The following is a 25,653-nucleotide window of genomic DNA, read 5'->3' on the forward strand; positions in this document are numbered from 1 at the left end:
ACTTGCCCGCACTTTTTTGTCGGCTGCGTGCAACATCATAACTTATTGGAACAGCCTTTTAAAGCACAGGTTTCTTGCTCTACCACAAAACGATTCTTTCGGGGTGTGGGAAAACAAACTCCCAACGCAGCGAAGGCGGTGGCGGGGGGGAGGCAGGAGGCAGTGAGGCGGAGGGTTTCACTGACAGAGCATTCGTGGAGGTAGCGCGTTAATTCTCCCAGCGTTTCTCGCGCGGGAGGGCCGTCTCGGAGGCTGCAGCGTCGACGGTACAGGTTTGTCGCCTACTTTAGCGATGGTAATTTTGGGCCTATTTTGGCGCAGCTTCGCGTTTTTTTTGCGCGCTGCCTTCGCACCGCTTAATTAACTTGTTCGACGGCACCCCCAGGGTAACCACGTCCGACGGAAGTAGGTGGGCGTACGGCAAACATACGTTAAGGGTTGGTTTGCAGGCCGGGAAAACAAAATGTACAAATCAGATAGAGACATCTGGCCGCTGGAGAAACGCTATGTCTTGCGCACTGCTTGCCACGAAAGGGACTCCGTTTTCTAAATACGTAAATACCAGTTCGGATGCGGTTTAAGAGGTGTTATTTATTAATTTATTTAAAATATCTTATATTAGCGGGAAAGTGCCATTTAGAGTGCAATACCTTACCTTTTACAGGGCGTTGAGTGAGGTTGTTAAAAGCTGAGGTATTACAGGTCATACAGACATTTTTCACGCGTTACATAACATAGCAGAACAACTGATGGCCACGCGTGGTAAGACGATAAAAAAAGAAAATTCAATTGCACTGTGCACACACATGAAATCTTCGCACCAGAATAAAAAATGAACCCAATACAATCACGGCAGTACATGGTGGAAACAGCAACCAAAGATATCTGGCGATACGGACGCGACGGGCACCAATGAGTTCCTACAGTTTCTAGTACACACTAAAGAAAAACCAGAAGGAAGAACGCAGAACCTATGCGCACACGCACAAAATATTTTCAGCATACAAGATTCATAACAAAAAGCAAACTACATTCATAACAAAAAAACATTACAAAAGGTGAAAGTAGCAACTTGTTGTGAGAAATAGCTAATAAAACGCTCCTTCGGCTTTCTCGAAATCTAAAACTGACTAAACAAACTAGTTTAAATCGGTTTAAATGGAAATCACTGAGCTCACATGCGGAATTGTTTTGGGTGTCTACGCTAGTGTCACGGGGTGGTGTAGTCCCAAGCTAGCACATCAGGATGGCTATATGCCTCTTTCTCACCCTTCGAAAGACGTTCCTGTCCGTTTTCTCTCACTTCAATCCACGACCGGCCTACAGCGGGGGCGTCGTCCGCCGTTGTATCCCGGTCTTATCCGAAGCTGATTCTGCTTTCGGCACGCCCCCCCGGGAACTCCAGGTAACGGCTGCAGAATCTTGGGTTTGACTCTTGGTAGAGCCGCGTGTGGAAATTCAAGTGACCTTGCGTGGGAAATTGGTTTGGTATCGTTTAATGCTTTGCTTTATAAACCTTCACAGCGTTAATTGGGGCCAAATTTTTTTCTCATGTAAACTGTGCTGCATCGATTTTTTGCGGAAAGCCCTGCGCGAATGCAATTGGTCTGAAGACGTCTATCACTAACAAGAAATACACCTTTTCAAGTGCGACGAAAACATTTCTTTTATCCGTCGCAGTTTGGTGGAAAAGTACGTCTCCTACCAGAGCGCAAATTACGCAGCCCTAATAGAAGGGCTGAAGGTTTCTCATTGCCTTCAGGTGAGCGTCTACCATGGCTGCCGAAGGAAACATATGCGTTCGTGCGCCTCGGTGACGCCCGGTAGCAACCGGCCCAAAACGTTAACCGACTTCCTTGCTTGGCGCTCGTTCCTGCTGTGGGTCTAAAACTCTTGGGTCGTTCACCCGGCTTGTGCGGGAAAAAGCCTCTCTGGAATATGGCGGCTAGGAAACGGCAGGAACCTGTTACAACTCCAATCCTCAGCAATTGCTAAGTTACTGCCATTCCTGCTTCTGTACCCCAGCTTAACCGGCGCAGCCCTCAGTGCCAGTCCTTTTCCAAAAGTTTACGCATCTGTTTAGCCGAGTTCCCTTAATTATTTGGTGTATTGACTGGAGGTGTCTTGGCCTATAGACTTTGGGCGGGCTACCCTCATTGCGTCTTACATGGCATGATGTGCTTGGCCCCTGGTCTTGTGCAAAGATGGCGTAATGTGTGACGAATACCTTCCATAGCTTCCTTCGCAGGTCAGAGCTAGTTGACTATATTTAACAGTGCCGATCATTGATGCAACGTCTTCTACAGGAGCGTGTTCATCACCTTTCAGCTCTAACGGGACGTGGTGTCCCGGCGAACATTTCGGCGTTGTGTTCAGCATGACTACTATGATAGCGCTGAATGTGCCATGAGCTCGTGTTGTCACTCCGCAGTTTTCTTTACTGTGTATAAATTCGAAGCGAACATTTCCTCAGTACATTTTACCAGTTCTTCTATTTTTACCCCAAGTTTCTCCGGCCCGCTGGTCAGTCACTCGCAGTCCGCAACGTCTCTTTACCCTAAACATAACGGTGGCGCTCTTCTTGATTTTCGGTTTAAAATTTCTCAATTTTACTGGCTGTTTGTGCCATGCAGGTGAATATTTTCGCCGTCAGATTTTTTACCTCGCGGAATATTTGAAAATACGGTTTACGAGAGATATAAAATTTCAGTGCAATGCTTGCAGCTTCACACAGAATAAATATTCAGCATTTATTGTCTGGGAAACACTGAGTCATATAAGTTACACTTGCAATTTTTAAAAACAGATTCAGGAGTACAGTGAGCCTTGGATTGTCTAGATAAATACTTTATAACACCATCAAAACTACCGGTTTTTCTGAATACTATATTACAACTGCACCCAATTTATTCCATGCACCAGTCAATATCCAAGCGTTACCTAATTTAAAACAGTGCCGAGATATTCGAATCCAAGTACAAAACAAATTATTGTCGGCACAATATAAATTATTTCCACTGCTTGAAGGTTAGACATCGGTGTTTTTTGCGAACTTAGGAGCAGCTTTGCGGCCATGTTTGAGCGTCTTGTGACTGTTTCTGCATCTATGAATGCATCTTCCACCGGACGAGCACGCATATAAATCATAAAGCCCAAACATTGCAAAATGAAGGTTTTCACCACTGAGGCACTGGATGAAACCCAACGAGAGCCATGTCTGTGGGGAAGGTTGAGATGCCTTTTCTGTGAAATGCCTACACGAATACTGTCATAAAGTCATTCCACTGCAAAATAAAGATAGGTGTACAGCTTAGGGACACAAACCGAGCAATCTGGATTAGCTAGACATCTTGAGTAGAAGATACCCTAGTTCCAATTACGAAAAGAAATGACTCGGTCTGCGTTGTATTACAGCGAACTGATAGCAGCTGATAACAGGTGAACTACCAGGGAAACAGAAGGGACCCCCGACAGGCCGGAGTAGATGAAGGGAAGGCCATTACTTCTAGGAGGGACGATATAGAAAACGTCGAGCGAAAGGCTGTGCAAATTTGGCAGCGCAGCACAAAGACGGCTGGAGTTAAGTGGCAAAAGCCTTCGTCGGCAAGCCACCTTAACAAGCAGAGCATGATGATTATGAACGAGACTTGAGGGACTTTGGTTCTGGAATCACACAATATAGCGATCCAAGTTCGCTTGTTCTATAGGATTCAGGGAAAATGACCGTACTAATTCACTAACTTGGTTGGCGGAAATGAAGTTATGATTGCATTGCTGAAACTATAATTAAATTCAAGGCATATATTAGTAGTTTTATTCAGACCTCAGGGCCGTATATTCTCCCTAGAAAACTGACCACTATCACCCTCCCCCCCCCCCCCCCCGTGATTCAGCGTTGACCAAGTTATGAACTCACGGATGTGAAATAAGTTAGTTTGATTTACTCTTTTTCATGCCACAGGATCCAGATGCTGTTTTACAGACTATGACTTGCCCAGGTGACATTTCTCTTTAAGTGGGGCTTCCATATTCGAGCAGAATTTTTTATCCATGTTAAAGACAAATTTCAGCGGTCTCACGAAATCTCCTGGCTTCTTGAGCATGGCCCTTGTAGCGACATAGTGACGGTGCTTCTATATGCTCCATGTTGAATGCACTAGGAGCAAAAGAAAAATTGTCTCTAATCCGCTCCACAGTCAATTCGGCTACAATGCTGCGTTTTGCCTCTTCTGTGGCATTCACAAGCATGGACCGAACGTGTTTTTTTCAACTGCGATCTCATGCAGTAATGCTTCTCAATGTTCCCGAGAATTTTGATGGAACATCTTAGGTCAACTTGTAAAAAAAAAGGCTATATAGGGACGGTCTGGATTGCGTGTTGGGTCATGACCAAAGCCGCCACTCGTCCCTTCAACTGGGATGAAGCATTATCAAAACTGAAGACAACTTCGCTGTCGGGGTTGTATTCAGGGCTTGCTGCGGCGATTCTTCCAGGACTTTGTTAAAAACGGCCCAGTGTATATTATCGGCGATACTCTGGTGGATGATGCCCTTGGCGAGCGTTGAGATCAGGATGTTTCATTCCTCTTTGGTGCTCGTCACAAGTTTTATAGCCGGAGGCACCCTGTGATCTGGAAAAACAAAACTCTAACCACACCGCACATGAAGATTGCTGTGATCAATGTAGTGGCGCTACAGCATGGTTTCCTCGTTTGCGAGCAATTCCGGGTAGTTATAGATGGAACTGCTGTGAGAAGGCAGAACTGCTGTAGTATATGGCACAACTGTATCTCCAGTGGTACTACGCTTTCACGGCGCTTTTCCTTGACTTCTTGGCTGTTTCTCTCGAGTGCATTAGAAAACAACAGGGGACACTGTGAAAAAAATTGGCTCCAATCCACGTTTTGAAGCTGGTTGGAAAGGAAAGCTAAACGACACCCACAACAGTTGCCCACGCAACCCCACTTGAATTCACACACGTGGCTCTAAAAAGAGAAAAACCCGCTATTCTCCCAGCCGCAGGAAATACATGTTAATTTCCCATAACTTTCATTTATGTCAAACGACGCTGATTTAAACTTATAGATTAGGTAGGACTCACGAACCTCGCGATCGGGTTGCGTTTTAAAACTAGATTCAAGAATTGTGGCTTTTAGTTGTTCAAAAGAATGACCAGGAGTGTTAACATGCTTTGATAAAGGCAACGAAGGGCAGGTTTTTGCATGAGAGCGGTGATTGTTAAACCTCAAACGAAAGGGTGTTTCAGTCTGGCCGATGTATTGTTTTTCGCAAAGGGTGCATTCCAGCAGCTATACGACGTTGGCAGAATCACAGTTAAAGTTCCCTTTTATATATATATATATATATATATATATATATATATATATATATATATATGGCAGAACAGAGAGATACGGGACGAGGGACTCGGTAAAGATACATATCAAGGTTGCAGTCGTCATTGCCAGTGCTAATCGGCTTTTTTCGAAATATTTAATAGGGCCGAATGACGTGTGCTTGTCACGTTTCTTTGATTCATTGATAAATAAGCGAAAATATAAGTCGAGAAAAAATCCGCCGTTTTTCCGGGAGCGGGACTCGAACCCACATCTCCGCATAACCGGTGCGGTGCGTTCGCCATTACGCTATCCCCACAGCGGCTTCTCTCTCGACTTTAAAGCGGGGGTTTATATTTACAAGAGCTCTGAGGCCGGTCAACTAGCGCTGCCCCTCGACTACCGCGGGAGACGTAGAACGTCTTCTTTCCCAGCGGCCGCCACGTAGAACGTGGTCGGAGGTCGGGGTTAGCAATTGGCATATCCGAACTGCTGGAGCCAGTGCCTCGTAATGCATGTAGCAGAACAGAGAGATACGAGACGAGGGACTCGGTAAAGATACATATCAAGGTTGCAGTCGTCATTGCCAGTGCTAATCGGCTTTTTTCGAAATATTTAATAGGGCCGAATGACGTGTGCTTGTCACGTTTCTTTGATTCATTGATAAATAAGCGAAAATATAAGTCGAGAAAAAATCCGCCGTTTTTCCGGGAGCGGGACTCGAACCCACAGCTCCGCATAACCGGTGCGGTGCGTTCGCCATTACGCTATCCCCACAGCGGCTTCTCTCTCGGCTTTAAAGCAGGGGTTTATATTTACAAGAGCTCTGAGGCCGGTCAACTAGCGCCACCCCTCGACTACCGCGGGAGACGTAGAACGTCTTCTTTCCCAGCGGCCGCCACGTAGAACGTGGTCGGAGGTCGGGGTTAGCAATTGGCATATCCGAACTGCTGGAGCCAGTGCCTCGTAATGCATGTAGCAGAACAGAGAGATACGGGACGAGGGACTCGGTAAAGATACATATCAAGGTTGCAGTCGTCATTGCCAGTGCTAATCGGCTTTTTCGAAATATTTAATAGGGCCGAATGACGTGTGCTTGTCACGTTTCTTTGATTCATTGATAAATAGGCGAAAATATAAGTCGAGAAAAAATCCGCCGTTTTTCCGGGAGCGGGACTCGAACCCACATCTCCGCATAACCGGTGCGGTGCGTTCGCCATTACGCTATCCCCACAGCGGCTTCTCTCTCGACTTTAAAGCGGGGGTTTATATTTACAAGAGCTCTGAGGCCGGTCAACTAGCGCCGCCCCTCGACTACCGCGGTAGACGTAGAACGTCTTCTTTCCCAGCGGCCGCCACGTAAAACGTGGTCGGAGGTCGGGGTTAGCAATTGGCATCAGAGCTCTTGTAAATATAAACCCCCGCTTTAAAGTCGAGAAAGAAGCCGCTGTGGGGATAGCGTAATGGCGAACGCACCGCACCGGTTATGCGGAGATGTGGGTTCGAGTCCCGCTCCCGGAAAAACGGCGGATTTTTTCTCGACTTATATTTTCGCTTATTTATCAATGAATCAAAGAAACGTGACAAGCACACGTCATTCGGCCCTATTAAATATTTCGAAAAATGCCGATTAGCACTGGCAATGACGACTGCAACCTTGATATGTATATATATATATATATATATATATATATATATATATATATATATATATATATATATATATATATATATATATATATATATTGTAAAGGAGATACTCGACGTTCCTGTAGAAGGATGGGCCCGTTTATTCGTGAACGAGGCGTCAGCGCGGCAGGGGCGAGCCGAGACGACCAGCTTATCGCGAGGCTGAGCTTCAACGAGAGCGTCCTCTTCTTCGTCGTCATCCGACGCATACCCACATACGGGGAATTGCCCGTTATGACTTATGCTGGTCACAATTGCTCGTACATTTGCGCTACATACATACTTGCTACAATACCCCCGGCGAAAAGGGGAAGCCATCCTGGCGACCTAAGGGGTACACGACATGAGCGGGTCATAGTACGGCTTGAGCCGCGCGACATGAACTGTCTCACGCCCCCGACGGCGGCGATCTGAAGTGGGCGTTACAGGCTCAACAACATAATTCACCGGCGATGTTCGCTCCACAACCCGGTAGGGGCCGTGGTATTGCGACACAAATTTCGGTGACAGTCCGGGCGTCGGGAACGGTATGTAGAGCAAGACGAGGGATCCGTTCGGAAAAGTTGGAGCTGAGACCGAAACGTCGTGACGTGCCTTCTGGCGCTGCTGGTCTTCCGTTGTAAAGCGACGAGCAAGCTGGCGACATTCCTCGGCGCGTCGAGCGACGTCTGAAACTGGCATGAATTCGGAGGCGTCAGGTCGGTACGGAAGTATACTGTCCAGCATGCATGAAGGCTCACGACCGTAGAGCAAAAAGAACGGCGAAAATCCTGTGGTTGTCTGCTTAGCGGTGTTGTAAGCATACGTCACGAAAGGAAGAACGAGGTCCCAATTGGAATGGTCCGAGGAAATGTACATTGCGATCATATCCCCCAGTGTGCGGTTGAACCGCTCTGTCAGTCCATTGGTCTGTGGGTGGTATGATGTGGTTTTGCGGTGAACAACGTTGCATTCAGCTAGAAGGGTATCCACGACGTCGGATAAAAACACGCGACCTCGATCACTGAGTAGCTCGCGAGGAGCGCCGTGGCGGAGAATGAACCGCTGAAGGAGAAATGACGCTACTTCTCCAGCTGTGGCCGCCGGTAGCGCAGCTGTTTCGGCGTAACGCGTTAGATGATCAACGGCGACGATGATCCAGCGGTTACCGGCAGCTGTGCTGGGAAGTGGGCCGTAGAGATCAATGCCCACTCGGTCGAAGGGTCTCGCTGGACAGGGCAACGGCTGAAGTGGAGCGCTGGTGTGCTGCGGAGAAGTCTTGCGCCGTTGACAGTCTGGGCAGGATTTAACAAACTTTTTCACAAAGGTATACATCCCACGCCAGTAGTAGCGAAGTCGAAGGCGCTCGTATGTTTTCAGGACTCCAGCGTGAGCACACTGCGCGTCATCGTGAAAGGAAGAGCAAATTTTCTTGCGTAGGTGGCGAGGAATCACTAACAGCCATCTTCGACCGTCGTCGTGGTAGTTGCGGCGGTACAGGAGTTCGTCACGAACGGTGCAGTGAGCAGCTTGTCGGCGCAGTGATCTTGGAGCAGCGTTTGCCGGCGAGCATGAGAGATATTCGAGAATCGAGGTGATCCACGGGTCCTTACGCTGCTCACCAGCCATGTCCGCTATGGCGAGAGGCGCCAGGGTGTTTTCCAGGGCAGATGATCGGTGCCACAGGAGGTGTGGACTCGTGGTGGTTACCGTGAGACATCGTCGAGGGAAGTGTCCGACTGCGCAGCTCCAGGGTAGACAAATGGGGACCCGAGCAGGACCGCAACCTCCACCAAAAATTGTAAAGGAGATACTCGACGTTCCTGTAGAAGGATGGGCCCGTTTATTCGTGAACGAGGCGTCAGCGCGGCAGGGGCGAGCCGAGACGACCAGCTTATCGCGAGGCTGAGCTTCAACGAGAGCGTCCTCTTCTTCGTCGTCATCCGACGCATACCCACATACGGGGAATTGCCCGTTATGACTTATGCTGGTCACAATTGCTCGTACATTTGCGCTACATACATACTTGCTACAATATATATATTTATATATATATATATATATATATATATATATATATATATATATATATATATATATATATATGGATTCTTTAACATCAGGTTTGAGTAATTTTTTCGTATGTGTGTTAAGCACTCTTTTAATTATGACGCTTGGTTTTAATACACATCGTTTTGTTTCGAAGTTCCACATGGGCGCCTTCACGTGAATCGTTCTTTTAGGACCAGGATAGCAGTAAAAACTTAGCAAACGCAACGTCTAATTCTGTGGATGACAGAATTTCTCGAGAAGAAAGATTAGGCAGTAAATGAAATATTTTTGTACGGCAACCCCAGAATGGCCTTTTTATGCACAAATAATTTGGAAGTCTTCGAAAAATTCCCTCCGTGTTAAAACAGTAAACTCTATCGTCTCTCACGAGGCGCCTTGACAGCTATAGAGTAAGTAATATCCACTGCAGCTTTATAGTACACATTAGGTGCGATATACCATTTTTGTAAATTCAAATTACCATGGAGTCAATCGGAGGAAGCCAGAATGAACTATACTTCCAGATTGTATTCCGAATATACACGTGGTAAAACTAAAGAAAAACACTTAACATGCCCCGTGTTCACACCAAGACAGAAGTGAATTTTATTTTACCCTGTGCCATCCACTATAAAAAGGCACTCCTGTCGATACTTCATACTCATCGGGTAAGAATCTTGACCACAAAAGATGTAGACATCTTGCATGTTCTCTTTGCGTAGCACATGTTCCGGGGGGAGGGGACGGCGGGGGCTCTTGGTGGTTGTTGTACCTGCTGCATCACCTGCCTCGTTGCTGGCAACGCAGTTTTTCTTCGTTTTCCTATATCTTCCTCATATGTGTACCCCAGTATCCGGCCTTGTTTGTGTCTTAGGCTGCAGCCGCACTTTAGCAGATCGGTGTGTGCTTTGTCATTGTGAGCATGCTTTCCAAAATCGTGAGTTGCACAGTGAGGCATGGTGGTGAACGAAGGGTGTGAGACTAGAGAAAATTGCTCTGACTTTTGTCTAGTCAATATGATTAAACATAATTGTTACTTTACATACTTAGTAAAGGGAGGACATCATCACGCCCCGTGTTATTTACTTGTGGCAATTCATTCCGTCAGAGTAAAGTTGTAAACACTACAACATTACTCTGTACGGTCAATACGCGGAAATCCTCTGAGAGTATGGTTTTGCCAGAACTTCTATTTTACCAGAATTATCCGTAAAGAAAATGAATGACAAATTCCTGTTACGAATAGTCTAAAATTGCACAAACAAACAACGAAGATAGTAAATTGATCTTGTTTATGAGAACTCACAGGTACACGTTTTTACCACATTTCGCAGTGTATTGATATTAATTTGCTTTTTTATACATCCAGAAAGCCGCACCAATGCCGCCCTCCTTTTTGATGGGAACTTTATGGCTATCCTACGTAATGAATGGAGATCAGCAGAATAGAGTGCCGCTTACAGCAAGTATATTCCTCCAATCTGCACAGCTTTTATTCTGCATGTTTTGTAATGCTCTTGATGATAAAATATATGGACCTAGACAGCTGCATAGTTGTGTATTGACGACGAATGGTATAAATAAATGCTCACATGTACAATCTTTTTGGTAAATTGCTTTACCAATATACAAGCTAATCTTCGGAGGACGTCGGGCCCTAAGCATAACCAGAGATTTGATGCGTAAACAAATTTGTTCTTTTTGACAAATGGAATTTACCCTCTCATCATATGTACACTCATTTATGTGCTTTAAAGTTGTATAACAGCATACTGTATAAACCTAAAAGGTTTAGATAGAGCTCGGCCATATTTCCACTACAATTACAGCGGAACCCTCCGTGTCAAATTGCCCCTTATTCGAATGAAAGCAAGCCGCCTTTTACATAGGTATTTTACTTAGTCACGTCTTATGTCTTTTGCGTGCGGTATGATGGGGGGAGTCATGATTTCTCTAGCCAACTTTAACGCAGGAAATATTTATAAACATTTTTTTTGTTTTTATGCGCCGAAGCGACACCTTGGCTTGGAATGCGCTCATTTTACAACACTCTAGATGAGTATTGCATGTCTTCGAATCTTCACTTGCGTCTGAAATTCTACAGGCGTGCGTGATTCTCTTTGGAGCTTTTCAGAAATGGTACTCTGCGGCCGGGATTGAATACTTGTCACCAGCACAAAAACGCCGGACGCACTCAGCTCACACTGCACCTCGGAAACAATCATTTCGAAGTACCCGCTTTGCCGTTTTCCGAAATGAAATTAGGTAGTGTTCAAAATAGGCCGTCATATTGAATGCTTGAGGCAAAATTTTGACGTGAAGTTTTTAAGTTTTTTTTTTAAATTGAGAAAAACGATAGTCGTCTGACGACCCCGATACGTTTCTCTTTCATGCCCCCTCTCACCCTAGTCTATTTTTATGTCCCACCTTCCTCAATAAACACGTTGTAGTTTTGATCAGGTCGAATAAATTTTACGCCATTCCATTGCTCTCGCGCTATGCGTAGGGATCTCTAATTATGCGTTAACGGCTTAAAATGCCGGCAGGAGGGCTTGTTTCTCACTGCAACACTGTATTTCGGGGGGAACACATTTCAATGCGAATGTTTATTTCGTCAGCGCTCAATTACGCAGACATGTATTTTTAAATGCAAGAATGCAGATTGAACATACCGTTTGTTCTGTCGTTTCAATTATGCCTATGTTATTTTGCGCCAACATTATTCATAGGTGCAAGTGTTGCCCACAGATTTTAAAGATCTGTAATTTGTCATGTATAGAACGTGTCGTTCATGAGTTCTTTTACGTCTTTGGCAGGGATGATTTCCGGAGAGACCGACACGTGGGGAGACCCACGGTCATACAGACAGACAAACATATTCTATTCTGATAATCCAAGAAAGAATACCTGCGTTAAAGAGCGGCAATAGATTTCCTCTCAGCTGTTAATATTATAAAGCCCAATGTCAAATACTCGGGTGTAGTCTGTTCTTTCTTATGATTAGTAAAGCTATAAAACAAATCACCTAAGCCATCACCTTGGAAAAAGTTGCACGTAGCCTCATCTGGTGATACGGATCAGCAGCAAAACTAAATATAGTAATTATATTTGTGTCTGATCCCTTAAACTCGATCTGGTTTTGGGTGTGCGGAATCCAAAGAGAGAAGAACAATCTACTGCGCTAACAGAAAAAGAGACCCTCTAAACAACTTTTTTTTAAAAGGTGCAAGCGACTGTAAGAAATTTTACTTAAATGTGAAACGTTCCCACTTCGGCATGGTAATAACATTTACGAGTTAGAGGAACGCCCACATCCTCCTCCGTGGCTTAGTGGCTAAGGTGTCGCCGTGCTCAGCTAAACGTTGCGACCTTATTAATCCAGCAATTTTGCGCATTGCCTAACGGAAGAACAACTAAAATGTGTTCAGTTTCCAGCAACCATTGCAGATCAACCAAGAAGTTAAAAATAGTCAGGAGCTCTCATTTGCAGTGCGTCTCGAATCCCTGGTGTACTCCTGCGCTAAAACAAAAGCAATAAAGACGCACATTACAATCTTTTTAATGAAACATCGAAAAAACTTTCGCTTCGAGCTTGTTGAAAACAGGCGAGCTTTGATTAATGCAATAATAACATAGTAGCAAATATATGTGCGGGCCGATGGAACAATTATTTCCGAGGAATAAATAATTGTTGTTTTTTTGTGGGCAAATAAATGCTACTTCTCGGGAACTCCAGTTTGGTAGTTTATATGTGCGGTATTATTCTGTTATTTCCGGTATTCACGCTGATCTACGTGATTAAAAGTACTCATGTCCAAAAAAGTTTTATTTTTATACATCTATCGTACAAATAAAATGCAAAGTCACCAAAACTTTTTGAAACGCGTGTTACGCTTGTAACGCATGTTTTCGCCACTAGATGAGGTAATGTAACCAACACGCCTGTATGTGCAAAGTGACATGCCTGTCTCTCACTTGTGCTCATAAAAAAACAACAATTCCTGTGTGAGAAAGTAATTACAGGGAATGATAAATACGCCTACTAGTTCTGACGCCAGGGTTTATGAAATCTGTCGGTGAAATACGGAACTTTGATGTTGTTTGGTATGGAAAGGAAACCGTTCAATAATACCCGCAAGAAAAAGGTTTTTCCTGGACATTTTTCTGTAATTGGGTACGTGCACTAACAACATACTTTAGTGAATACTATTCAGACGAATGCTTGTCCGGTGTTCAAATCTCAGTCGCAAGGGTTTGAAGGTACTGGAGATTGAATAATTCTTGGACAAATTTTCTTAAAATAGTCCCTGCACGCACTTCCATTCGGTCCTTGTGTCCCGCTTTGTTTAGCACGCAAATAACATTTATGGTTCCGTTCATCTGGAAAAGAGTAGTGGCGTTTTAGTGAAGAACGTAAACCGCCTGTTACAATATCTCTGATATGTATAGGGCAATTGGTATTTTTTTACGTTTTCTTTCGAAATAGTTTTCAGGGTCAAGATAGCCTCAGCCTATTAACAAGGCTGCATATAAAAATAAATTAATAAATACATCTCGAAATGTTGTATTGATAGTGATACAAAGTAAATTGAAGCATCAAGTATTTTTATGACAGGATTTTGTAGAACATTGTGGTTCTGCCTCACAGTAAGATAATAATTTTGGAGACAAGTATTTTACGCAGAGGTTAACCAAAATATATTAGGGCGCGTAATGGTTAGCACACGCAGTGCCGAATGCCGGAAAACCAAATTCCAGAGAACTCAGCTCCGGTTGCGTACTTTGTAAGTAAAGCTTTATAGATTACCACAGTTCTTTTGTGGCTTCATCGTGTTGTTTTATTGCATTTCTTTTCTTTTAATTCAGGGAAGATGTTTTACAAAGAGTAAGTTAGGTGCTGCAGAAAACAAATGCCGCGAAACAGCGGCGCACTCGTGAGTGCGTGCCTTCGCGGCGAGCGCCGAGCGCTCCCGTTCCACTCACTCCATTGAGCAGCAAAAATAGTACCCTTCCACAGCCTGAAAAAGGGTGACCTGGGAAGCCGGACGTACCCCTAGCAGTACACAAAGCAAAACACGTTTATTTGTAGTTTGAGAGTGCGCATAATTCCAAGCCCATTAGCTGAATAAAAACCAGGAAGAACCCGAGCTTTCCTCCAGCGAATAAATACGAATCTCCCTGTTTGTATTCCGCATCGTAGCAGATTACGGTCTTTGCAACACAACAACCCTACCACGCCAACCGAGATTAAGAACACCTTTAAGGTAAGGAATCCTGTGATGGCTTCTATGCAAGTTTTGGCTTGACGACCACAGATAAATCGTTCTGAGCCATAGTGATGAAGAGGGCACAAAGCACAATATTTGTTTTGGTGTCGGCAGAACAACTATTATTTTCTACGTGTATTCGGGAGTTTTGTGGTTCATTGTTCTATTGCATATAAAACTGATCAGCCACAGCAATAAAACCCTATGCAGACATGCCGCGCCGACAATGGGAAGTTTCGTCTGCATATATTTTGAATGGTATCTCCAGAGACGCATTTTTTAAGCAAACGATAACCACCAAAATTCTCTATAAACCGCTGTGCTCTCCCGTGGCGGTGATAATGCCGCTAACCGTATATTGGGTTTGTTTATTAATGTTTTGTTTTTACAGCTTGGCTGCACCATGATGTTTTCTACTGTTACCCTTGAGCGAGCATCCCGAGTCTGCCGTGACCCGCCCACAAGCGATGTGCGCTTCGGCGGGCACGAAATGTACAATGAAATAAAGTTCCATGTATGTATGTATGTATGTATGTATGTATGTATGTATGTATGTATGTATGTATGTATGTATGTCTGTATGCATGCATGTATGTATGTATGTATGTAGGTATGTATGTATGTATGTATGTATGTATGTATGTATGTATGTATGTATGTATGTATGTATTGTTGTGCTACACGGCTTCTCTTATTCGGATGCTAACGTATTCAGCGAAACGTTACAAACCTAGAATCTTGTTAAATTTACAGTGTACTTGATTTATTTTGAGGGCTCTAGAAACACTGGCGCCGAAACATATATTGCCGCATGCAGACGCCGCGGTATTTATTTCGCCGACACCAGTCTGCACGTGCAACTTTGTTGACTGCTGTTTTGCCGCTGGCGCATTCTCGGAATAGCTACGGGATCACAAGATTGCTCCAAGATGCCTGCTTTTCCTTCAAGATAGCAGTGTTGTCTTTGGATTCTTTGCAATATTATAAAACTCAACAGCTACGCGCGCACCCAAAAATTAGAGATGGGATTGTACCCAACCGGGCGGAAACAAATAGGCAGTGTACACAACCAAGTGGAACGAACCTGTATTTCTATGGAAAATGTTCAGGCACGTGGCGTGGCCCTGCAGACGGTCTCTATCGGGCAATGCAAATATGTTAAAGAAAGAGATATTCAACCAGTTTGCGAAAAAAGTACTCTAGAAATAAAACAATTTTTGAAGTTTTATTTGAGAGTCAACAGCACTATTTTCCGCATTGTATACCTAGCTGTTACGCCATGCTGTGTTTTACATTATGAATCACTTAGGCAACCGAGCTCGCCAGTTCAAGATAACAGAGTAAATAAATAATAGAAGCGGTTTATTTTCATATTCCGTTTTAGGATAGAAAACCGGTCAGCTTTCAAAAATTCCTTGGGCGCACAAGCTACAGACTAGTCTCCCGGCGTGTAACCTGCCTTGATGCTCGCAAGTGAAATATCCGGTACAATTCATTAGTCTACAGCCAGTTGTATACATTCAAAAATACAACAAAAAATCCGTTAAATGAACTCAAAAAGACAAGGTCGGTGTTGCAGAAAAGTGTCCTATCTCTGTAACAGACTGAAAAAGTAGGGCTCTAATACCTCTTACGGGCGGTGGTTTTGATTTTAGTAAAAATTTAAACAGTACGGGGACTACACAAAGACTTAGAACAACCCATACGGCTCGCCATAACCTACAGTGTGATGCAAACAAAGCAGATGCAATAGTGAGCGTGAAAGAATAGTATTTTTACTGTCTTCACCTTTTTTCGGTATCGTTCCCACTAAGTATTTTGACTTAAGGGTGCGGAAGCGGGCGTCAGTGTGCCCATCAACGTCGGGATGACAATTGTTGACCCAGCCGACTCATAGCAATAACTCCAAGACTCTCCCAAGAGATTACCTGCCAGGACTTTCTCTAGTACTTCAATATACTGTGCACCCAGTGGCACGTGCAGATCTTGTTTTAATTGAAGACATGTCACATTTTAAGATGCGTACTCACCTCCTTGTGGTGACTTTTTGTGCGTCAAAAAGATTCCACAGGTGTTTCCTGGATCCCGGTAAACCATCTTCTCTACCATGTCAACCGTCCCATCTAAGAACAAGAATATGAGCCCCCTATTCAGAATAATGATTGCTGCATTTCACGAACCTGTACAATTTTTCTCGTACCATTTTCATTACCATCTCTGAGCAGGTTTGATCAAATAGTTTCTCTGTTAACATATGTAGCTAGATATTAAAAATAGTGTAGCACAATACTAGGTAAACACAGGCCGCAAAGTATGTATATTAGGTACCTTTATTAGCTATTACCACTGCGATCCTAGCATAGGAAATGAACTCTCAAAACAACAAAGAACACTTCAGTACTGCATGTAATTTTTCCCACTTGCACTATGCAAAACTTTCCTTATGAATGCACTTTACATTCACACATGATCAAAAAACCTTCAAGGTGGGTAACAACAAATGATTTGATTTATGAAATTGCAGTATTTAAATATGCTGTATTTGCCGCGATGAAATATTTGTCAGCACGAAGTTTTGTACCTGCTTATCGCTGTCGAGTCAATATATTTTATTTTTTGTCTGATCGCCGATCATCACATTGCCACAAAGCCAAAGATTACGCAGTTGTCTTGAAGAAAAACAGTTGATTGGAGCGAGCCTGTGCTCCCCTATAATCTCAAAAAATACACAGGCGCCGTAGAAGAAACCAAAAAAGTAACGTGCGTAGGCGAGTTTCCCCGTATATAATCCGATATGTCTGCTCTGCAGCCATTTATGTATCGACGCGGGTGTTTCTCGACGGGTCGAATTACACGTAAAACACTCTACATAAAAGGATACCTTGGTAGGCTTCTTGTAGACTAAAGGGAAGGCGAAACACTTCCCATATCAAATAAGAGAGTACGTGTTGCACAAGAAAGATATTGTGGAACATGCGTTTCAATCGAGGCCCAAACGCGGCATAAACCCCTCTGAGTGTGCAATGTCCCGATGCTAAAATAAAACGATAGTCCAAACAAACAAGACATTGCCTCTCACCTTGCGTAGCAAGATTTTAGGTGAACCCAGTGGACGGCTTCGGGCCGCGAGCATCGTCGTGATGAGCCGGAATCCCCACCGGGGATCGCCTGGTACGTAGGTTGGCCAGACGCTGTAGAATCCGGAAAAGTACAAAATACCACCGCAAAACCCTGTGACTGAGTCTAGGTCATCGGATACGAGACCATATCCACACATGATCCTCTGGGTGGCACTCGGCGTTTCGGCATCGCAAGTTCTAGCGGCCGGCATCCACCAGCTACAGGTTCATTGTACGAGCTCGAGCGGGGTGGCTGGCCTCCTCTGCACGCTGAAGGTATCCTTGAGCATCGGGGTTGAGTTCGTCTTTTTCTACTTGCAGAAGATCGGCGTCAAACATCGTAGACAACCATTTCTCGTGTACAAGCTCGAATGGCGTCATCTCGTAGTTTTCTGTATAGCCCTGTGGTGCGTAAACGTGAAATACCAAAGCACTACATCCTAAGTCACTATTTCAACGTCCACGTACATAGCATATTCACGATTGTCCTGTTCAGACGTTCCCTTGGACCGTTCGTTTATTGGTCGTTACCCGTCGTGTTCCGTGATCCCTGTAGTTGTAGCGTAATATTCCTTCCATACGCTCCCTAGTAAATGCTCTTCCTTGGTTCGCGATTAGAAGACGTAGCCTGTCGCTATTACAAACCAATTGTTCTCGGATCGGGACGTAAGAAACAGGCCCAAAATGTCCATTCCATTGTGTTTGAAGGGCGGCGATCGGCTCAATCGGCGATCGGCGTACGGATCAGGACGGCGATCGGCTCAAGAAGTCCGGCAGGTCTTTTCATCGGGGTTTTTAGTCCCAGATAGCCAAGCTCCAAATGTAGTGAGTGACGTCAAATGTAGGGCAGGCCAGTACTACTTTGCCTTGAATTTCACAATATTGCGATGTGTGCGGAGAAGACGGGTAGTGACGTCGTCGTGCCACGCTTCTACAATGTTGTTACAAATGTCGGGGGGACGACAAGAAGATAATCCGTTTTCATTTCGAGACGGAAATTGTTCTCAGGACGGCGTTTTTTACGCTTAATGGAGGTAATTTGCGTTTGAATGCCCTAGGCGCCGCGATGTTGTGTCCTTCGGGATGCTCAACACCACAGCAGCAGAACCGGCAGCATATAAAGGCCGCCGTACTGATTTGTTCTACAGGTTTGTAACCATTTGCCTACGCATTGTTACCGCAGTGATGACCGTTTGTAAGGGTGTTTTCTTGTCCCACGGTGATGAAACGCGTAGTTAGCTGTCTTTGTTCTTTACCAACTAACGTGTTAGTTTGTGGAGATATTGAATGAAATCCTGGTCTCAAGGAAAAGGAGATGTCGGAAGCACTTCTTACTGGTGAAGCCAAAACAAATGAAATTATAGAAGCGATACACAGCAACCAGAACGCAATAGACAGTTATATTTCCAGCTTGACCGAAAGGGTACAGCGGATTTATCAGCAGCTATTGCTGTTGAACACGTTGGTGAACACATTCTGCGAAATAGAAACAATAGTATCTACTTTTGAAGGTAGGCTATCGTCACCATCTGGAAAAGTAGATGACGGGGAAAATAAGAGCCGCAGAAGCAACCGCATTTCACATGGCCTAGACAATTTTAAAAAAGAGACGAGGGAAGGGCAGCTAACAACAGTAAAGGAAAAAGGTATTCCACGAAAAACTACAGTTAACTGCCGAAACAATTGAGCGGTGCCATAGGCTTGGCAAGAAACATGAGACTAAGCTTCGCCCAGTTATTATAAGGTTCACGAATCAGCGAGAAACACAGTGAATACTAATGACGAAATATATTAACCGTGGAAACTAATTGTATACATAATAATTATGATAGTATGTATCAATCAATCAGGTTTCTTCATAAAATTTCTCGGTTTATGGTTTAGTGAATATATTTCGTGGTCTGTTCATATTTCCAAACTTGCTTCTGAACAAAGTAAAATTGTTAGCCTATTTTATAGGATTTCTAATCTACTGCCTGTTTGGTTAATATGTGTCTATGTATAATATCCCGTTTTTTTCAAGACTTGTTGTAATCTCGTTTGGGGTACGAACACGTCTTCCAATGAACAAAAATTTTTTGTGCTGCAAAAAAGAGCCTTGCGGGCTATTGAGGGATATTATGGTGCACCACGAAGCTTGCGTACGCAACCATTGTTTGTTAAATACTCCATATTAAAAGCCGAACAAGTGTATTATCTCCGGCTTCTTCAATACATTCACCAGAATCGCTGGTACTCTGTTCCTGATAGCAACATAGGTTACAATCTTCACGTGGTGAAAACTAAGAGTACTGTAACGCGAACAAATTATGGTGAAAAAAAACCTTAGTTTTCAAGTACCCAACGACCTAAACAAATTCCCCTTGCCTCATGAGTTCTTTCTATCTGGAAACATGTTCAAAAAAAGACCAAACAACGCCTAATTGAAGGTTAAATATCAATGTAAAAATGCGATTTACCTTCTTCGATATATATGCGTATGTGTATGTATGTGTGTACATGGATGTAAGTGTATATATCTGTATTTCTATCTTTTTAACACAAGTACTTAAGTCGAATGATTTATTTATTTCATCCGTATGTACGAAATTGTTACTTGCAGAAGTACCAATTTGTATTTCCCAACGATTGTGCACATGTTTTGTATTCTAGTAAGTGTTACTGCTTATATATTAGTTTTGTAATTTGATTGCTACCCCTTCTATGTATTAAGTGTTTTTTCCTCGTGTATCTTTATTACTTACAGGCTTATAGTACCGAGGCCTCGTCAGGCTTAACCACCTTCTGCCTCGGTCCCCTCTTTTCTATGTAAAGAAAAAATGTTCACTTCACTTCACAAGCTAAAAGCAGCACGTTTTGCTGTCAGAGGACTTTTCCTTCCAACTATAGGAAATTTGAAGGAAATTGTGGAACGGTCCTGTAACATGAAAAGAGAATGGTGCTAAGGTAACGCTTCTATATGAAAAAATGCGTATCGACAGCGTATGTTTGGTTGAAATGAAATATTGACTTCCGTTTTCCAATTACAAACAAGCAGAACTGGCGGTACAAAGCTGACTCTCAGTGTGTGAAATTCCTAATCTGATCTGCAGAAGTGTTTTGAATGCAATACCGAGTTCGAGGCCTTGTTTATTTATTTATGTATTTTATTTTAATATTGGGTACTGCAATCTCCTGGAGAGATTTTAGCAGGTGGGTACAAAAGACGAAATTGTTAGCATATTACACCAGGCCAACAGGTGCAAGAGTCTCTCACATTTCACATAGTACGCAGCCATATAGCGCAAGGCAAACAAAGAACCTTCACTTGCGTTTTACAAATGTAAACAAACGTAACACAATTGTACAGATAAAACATCACTCGCATTTTACGAAAAGAAAAAAAAGCTAGCACCCAAGTAAAATTATTTTCTCTGCTTTTCAAGACCACTGAAAAAGAATGCTAAAGATTGTTTTGTGACTTGATAGTTATTTGAACTAATTCAATCCTGCACAGTTCTAGGTAAAAAAGAATATTTGAAACAATTATTGCAGGTATGGAACGGGGCTTTTCTTATGATCATGGCGTTGTCTAGTGGCGTAACCTGAAGAAAAAGAAATTATTTTAAGTGTGAATACACTTTATAAGCAACCCCAAACCATCCACCGCCGGGCGTCGGCGGCGTCCGCAGCGCTCTTTAAAGAAGAAACACCGTCCGGCGCCAGGTTTCGATCCGAGGACTTTGCGGGCCGCAGCCCGACGCTCGACCGAATAAGCCACGGACGCGACGCTGATATTGTCAGTAACGCGCCTTATATCTTTAACGCATTCAAACTACGCCGTCAGCGGCGTGCGTTGGCGACTCAGCGGCGTTATTGCGGCTTGATAACTGCGTGGTGTACACGTGATACTACAAACCCGATGGAAGAGATTGAAGAGAAGGCGGCGAGGCGGTGGGCTGCGGGGGCCGAGCGCAAGCGCCGCAAGCGGGCCGACAACCGTGCATTCGCACTTTCACATTCTCCCCCTCGGGGAAATGCGGGGGAATTTTTTCCAATACCTTTCTTTTAATGTCGATTAAATTATTGATATAGATATCTTATTCAAAATATGCGATTTCTTTTTTAAGTGAGGGTAAGTTAGCTCTGAACAGAGGTCGGCGAATTCACTCATGAGTCCACTCACTCTGACTGATTTGGACTCGAACTCATGCGTGAGTTTGAGTTTGAGTGAGCGCGAGGCTAGTGTGGCATGGTGAGTTTGAGCTTGAGGGACTTTTAGCCGAGTGAGCCGGACTGACCTTGAATCCGATTGAGTTTGAGTACGCCTGAGCCCTAGTAAATTCTGAGCCCATTTTGAGTTCTGAGTACCGTACTTACCCGATTCTAACGCGCACTTTTTTTCCGGAAAAATAGCTCGGAAAATCGCATGCGCGTTAGAATCGGATACGAAACCAAAACTGCCGAAACAGCGGAAATTTCGTCCCACCCATCGCTATCGCCATCTCAAGATGGCGCCAAAGCTTTTAGCAACAAATTTTCGGACGCAGGAAGCAGGCTTTTCTATCGGCGTTCACACGAATCGTCAAATCGTTCCAGGAGCGCGGTTGGTAACAGCAATGGCAGCAGGGGCTCTCACGCGTTCAAAACGAGCAATCGGCTGAAGCGTGCGCCTCTGGAGAAGCTCGCGAGATGGGCGTGCGAGGCGTGGGCCACGATCCCATGGACCATAGGTGAACCAGTTGAACGTTCGTTCAGAAGTGTGGCATCGCGAACGCGCTTGATGGCACCGAGGACGGGATGTTGTTGTCAGCGGAGAGCGAGGAGGAGTGAGATGAGTGAGAAAAAAAAATATCGCTTTCGTTTTTCTTGCTCACAAAGTTCCGTGCGCGTTACAATTGGAGGTGCAAGTTTTTCGGTTTTTTTGCCAGGAAAATTGGGTGCGCGTTACAATCGGGGGTGCGTTAGAATCGGCTAATTACGGTACATTTTGAGTTTGAGCGTATTTTGAAATCTGAGTACATTTTGAGTTTGAGTACTATTTGAGTTTGAGTACGTATTCAGTATATTTTGAGTTTGGATCCATTTTGAGTTCTTCGTACATTTTGAGTTTGAGGCCATTTTGATTTCTTAGTGCTTTTTGAGTTTAAGTCCATTTTGAGTTCTGAGTACATATGAAGTTTGAGTCCATTTTGAGTTGGAGTCCATTTTGAGTTCTGAGTACATTTTGAGTTTGACTATATTTTGAGTATGAGTACAGTTTGAGCTTGAGTCCATTTTGAGTTCTTAGTACATTTTGAGTTTGAGTCCATTTTGAGTTCTCAGTACATTTTGAGTTTGAGTCCATATATGAGTTCCGAGTGCATTTTGAGTTTAAGTCCATTTTGAGTTCTGAGTACATATAGAGTTTGAGTCCATTTGGAGTTGGAGTCCATTTTGAGTTTTGAGTACATTTTCAGTTTGACTATATTTTGAGTCTTAGTACATTTTAAGTTTGAGTCCATTTTGAGTTCTTAGTATATTTTGAGTTTGAGTCCATTTTGAGTACTGAGTACATTTTGAGTTTGAGTACATTTTAAGTTTGAATACGTATTGAGTTTTGAGGCCATTTTGAGTTTGAGTACATTTTGAGTTTGGGCACATTTTGAATTTCAGTACATTTTGAGTGTTGAGTCCATTTTGAGTTTGAGTACATTATGAGATTTGATACACTTTGAGTTTCAGTACATTTTGAGTTTTGAGTACATTTTGACTTTGAGTACACTCTGAGATTGAGTACATTTTCAATGTGGAGTCCGAGTGAGTTCTGAGTTTTGTGCTCAATGACAGTTTGAGTTTGAGTGAGCGCAGATGTGCTGCTCAGCATTGAGTCTGAGTTTGAGTGAGTGGTGATTAAAAAAAATTGTGAGTGAGTTTCAGTGAGCCCCGCCAACTTTACCGAGGTATGGCTCTGAATAACAGTTCAGTTACCGAGGTTCCTTCATGACTGGTATAAATGAAGCGAACTGTTCTTTGTATTTTTTCTACTTGATGAATGTTAGTTTGAGTAAATGGATCCAAGATCACAGTGGCATAATCAAGTATGGGCAGGACTATCGATTTGTAAGCAAGAATACGGACGGATGGTGGGGAAAGTTTCAAAGTCCTTCGTAAACAGAAAAGTTTCTGATTAGCCTTGGAAGTTACTATGTCAATGTGTTTTGTCCAGTTAAGATCGCTGGTTATCCAAAACCCAAGATATTTGTAAGATTGAACATCGGAAAGGACGACATTGTTTGTAAAGTACTCAAAATTTAATTTGTTTTTATGAGAAATGGACATGTACACCATTTTTTTAAAATTGTTTGACATTTGCCAAGCCTCGCACCAGGATACAACCTTGTTTAGCGACTGCTTAAACAAAACTTGGCCCTTGGGAGATTTGATTTCAGAGTAAATAACGCCATTGTCTGAATAGAGCCTACTATTAAACAGGGTTATCTTTTACTATGTCGTTAATATGCAAAATAAATAGAAAGGGACTCAGAACCGACCATTGGTGGACGCCAGGGGGAACAGCAACCCTGTGGGAGGAATGATTGTTAAAAACTACAAATTGTTGCCCGTTTTTTAAGTAGGCCAATATCCATTTATTAAGTTGATCATTCCCGAGAATTTTTTATACTTTGTATACTAATTTATTGTGCGAAACCTTGTCAAAAGCTTTTGAAAAATTCATAAAAATTGCGTCTGTCTATTTGCCATTATTATTGAACTAGCGAAGTCGTGTATTGTTGATACCAATTGTTTCGTTGTTGAAAATCCCTTCCTGAATGCATGCTGATGTTGCTTTAAGATGTTATGTTCGTCGAGAAATTGTGAAATACTATTGTGGATAATGTATTCGAGAAGCTTACAACCGGTTTAAGTTAGCGACCGAGGAAAATAATTATTGACAGTCTGCTTGTTTCCTGATTTATGAATAGGCTTTACTCTGGCTGTTTTCCAGTCGTCTGGAACCTGGCCCTTGTAAAAAGCGATTTTTTATAAAGAACACGGAGGTATTTCGAAATCCATTCAGCGTAGTTTCTGATATCAAGGTTCACAAGCACGTTCATGCATGATCCACAAATCGCTGCTCTGACCGAATCCTTGTGACACAAATACATACACGATAGCGAATTTGCGCCAGCTCGCTACAGAGTGTATTGGGAAGATTGGATTAGTATAGTGGGAGGGTGGCTCTGATATGTAAAATTTCTTTTAAGTCAGAAGAATGCCTGATAAAACTAATGTAAAGGTGTTTTTTCAAAGCCTATCATGGCAGAAAAAAATTCATCATAAGAGATATCTACAGACCCCCAGCTCCTCAATGACATTCTTGGAAGAGCTCCGGACATACCTTGACAAATATATACAGCTCGGTGATTGCATTATTTTGACAGGGGATTTGAATTTGCCTGATGGTTGAATGAAGAGTTTTCTCGCTTGAAACCCGTAATACTTCATTTCGCGAAAAATGTAGATATTGCCTTCACATTTTATTTATTGGAAATTGTCGATGACTTTACCCGGGTACAAGGTTGTTCTTTGGCAATCATTGATTCTTCTTTTGTTGGCGCTTCAATTTCTTCCAAGACAGCTTGCAGTGCTGTTACAGAAATATCGGATCACAAAGCTGTGCTCCGGGAACTATCAGATCTTTCCCTAAACAAAAACGTTCCCAAAATTTTCCAAACTTCTCTCGTGCAGACAAGACATCAATGATTAATATTCTTTCTTTTACCTTTGATTGACTTTTCGCACAACAATCTTTACGTTCAAAGCCTTTGGAATTTCTTTAAATATACTGTTATAAATGTGTACAGCAATTTTCTACAGTTATTTCAGAAAATGGCCAAAAAAATTCTGGATAGCTCGGGACACATTACGCTTGGAAAGACAATCAAAAAGGCTGAAAAAGCAACAGTCAAAAAAATGCACTTGTTGTAGAAGCAAAAAAATCTCAAATTGGCTGCAAGCCTAAAAGTGAGCTGACTGTAGATGAAAACTGCTATTTTAGTGAGCCTCTCCAAAAATTTATCCACAAACCCTGACAAATTTTGGAAGACAATAAGTCTCGCACAGCCAGTTTGTGACGTGTTCGATATTGACGGTGTACGAGTAAACAATGACTCTAATATATCCAATGGGTATAACGAACACTTTAAATTGGTCTTTGTACAAGAAAATGATTCCCTTCCGATATTTGAG

At 43.2% G+C, this 25,653-nt stretch overlaps 1 long non-coding RNA gene across 1 annotated transcript in view; it reads right to left on the bottom strand.

The window, feature by feature from the left end:
• Positions 1-12,999: 12,999 nt before the first annotated feature.
• The window catches only part of LOC144141355 (uncharacterized), a 66,627-nt gene continuing 53,973 nt past the window's right edge, over positions 13,000-25,653 (bottom strand). The window contains exons 4-5 of the long non-coding RNA XR_013316547.1: positions 16,354-16,446; positions 13,000-13,436 (exon numbers count right to left, since the gene is read on the bottom strand). This is a non-coding gene — a long non-coding RNA (uncharacterized LOC144141355). The remainder of the gene's footprint in view (positions 13,437-16,353; positions 16,447-25,653) is intronic.

Source organism: Haemaphysalis longicornis, unplaced genomic scaffold (assembly GCF_048455015.1).
Source record: "Haemaphysalis longicornis isolate Haplotype H1 unplaced genomic scaffold, Haemaphysalis longicornis Haplotype H1 scaffold_6, whole genome shotgun sequence".
In the NCBI taxonomy this organism is placed as follows: Eukaryota; Metazoa; Arthropoda; class Arachnida; order Ixodida; family Ixodidae; genus Haemaphysalis; species Haemaphysalis longicornis.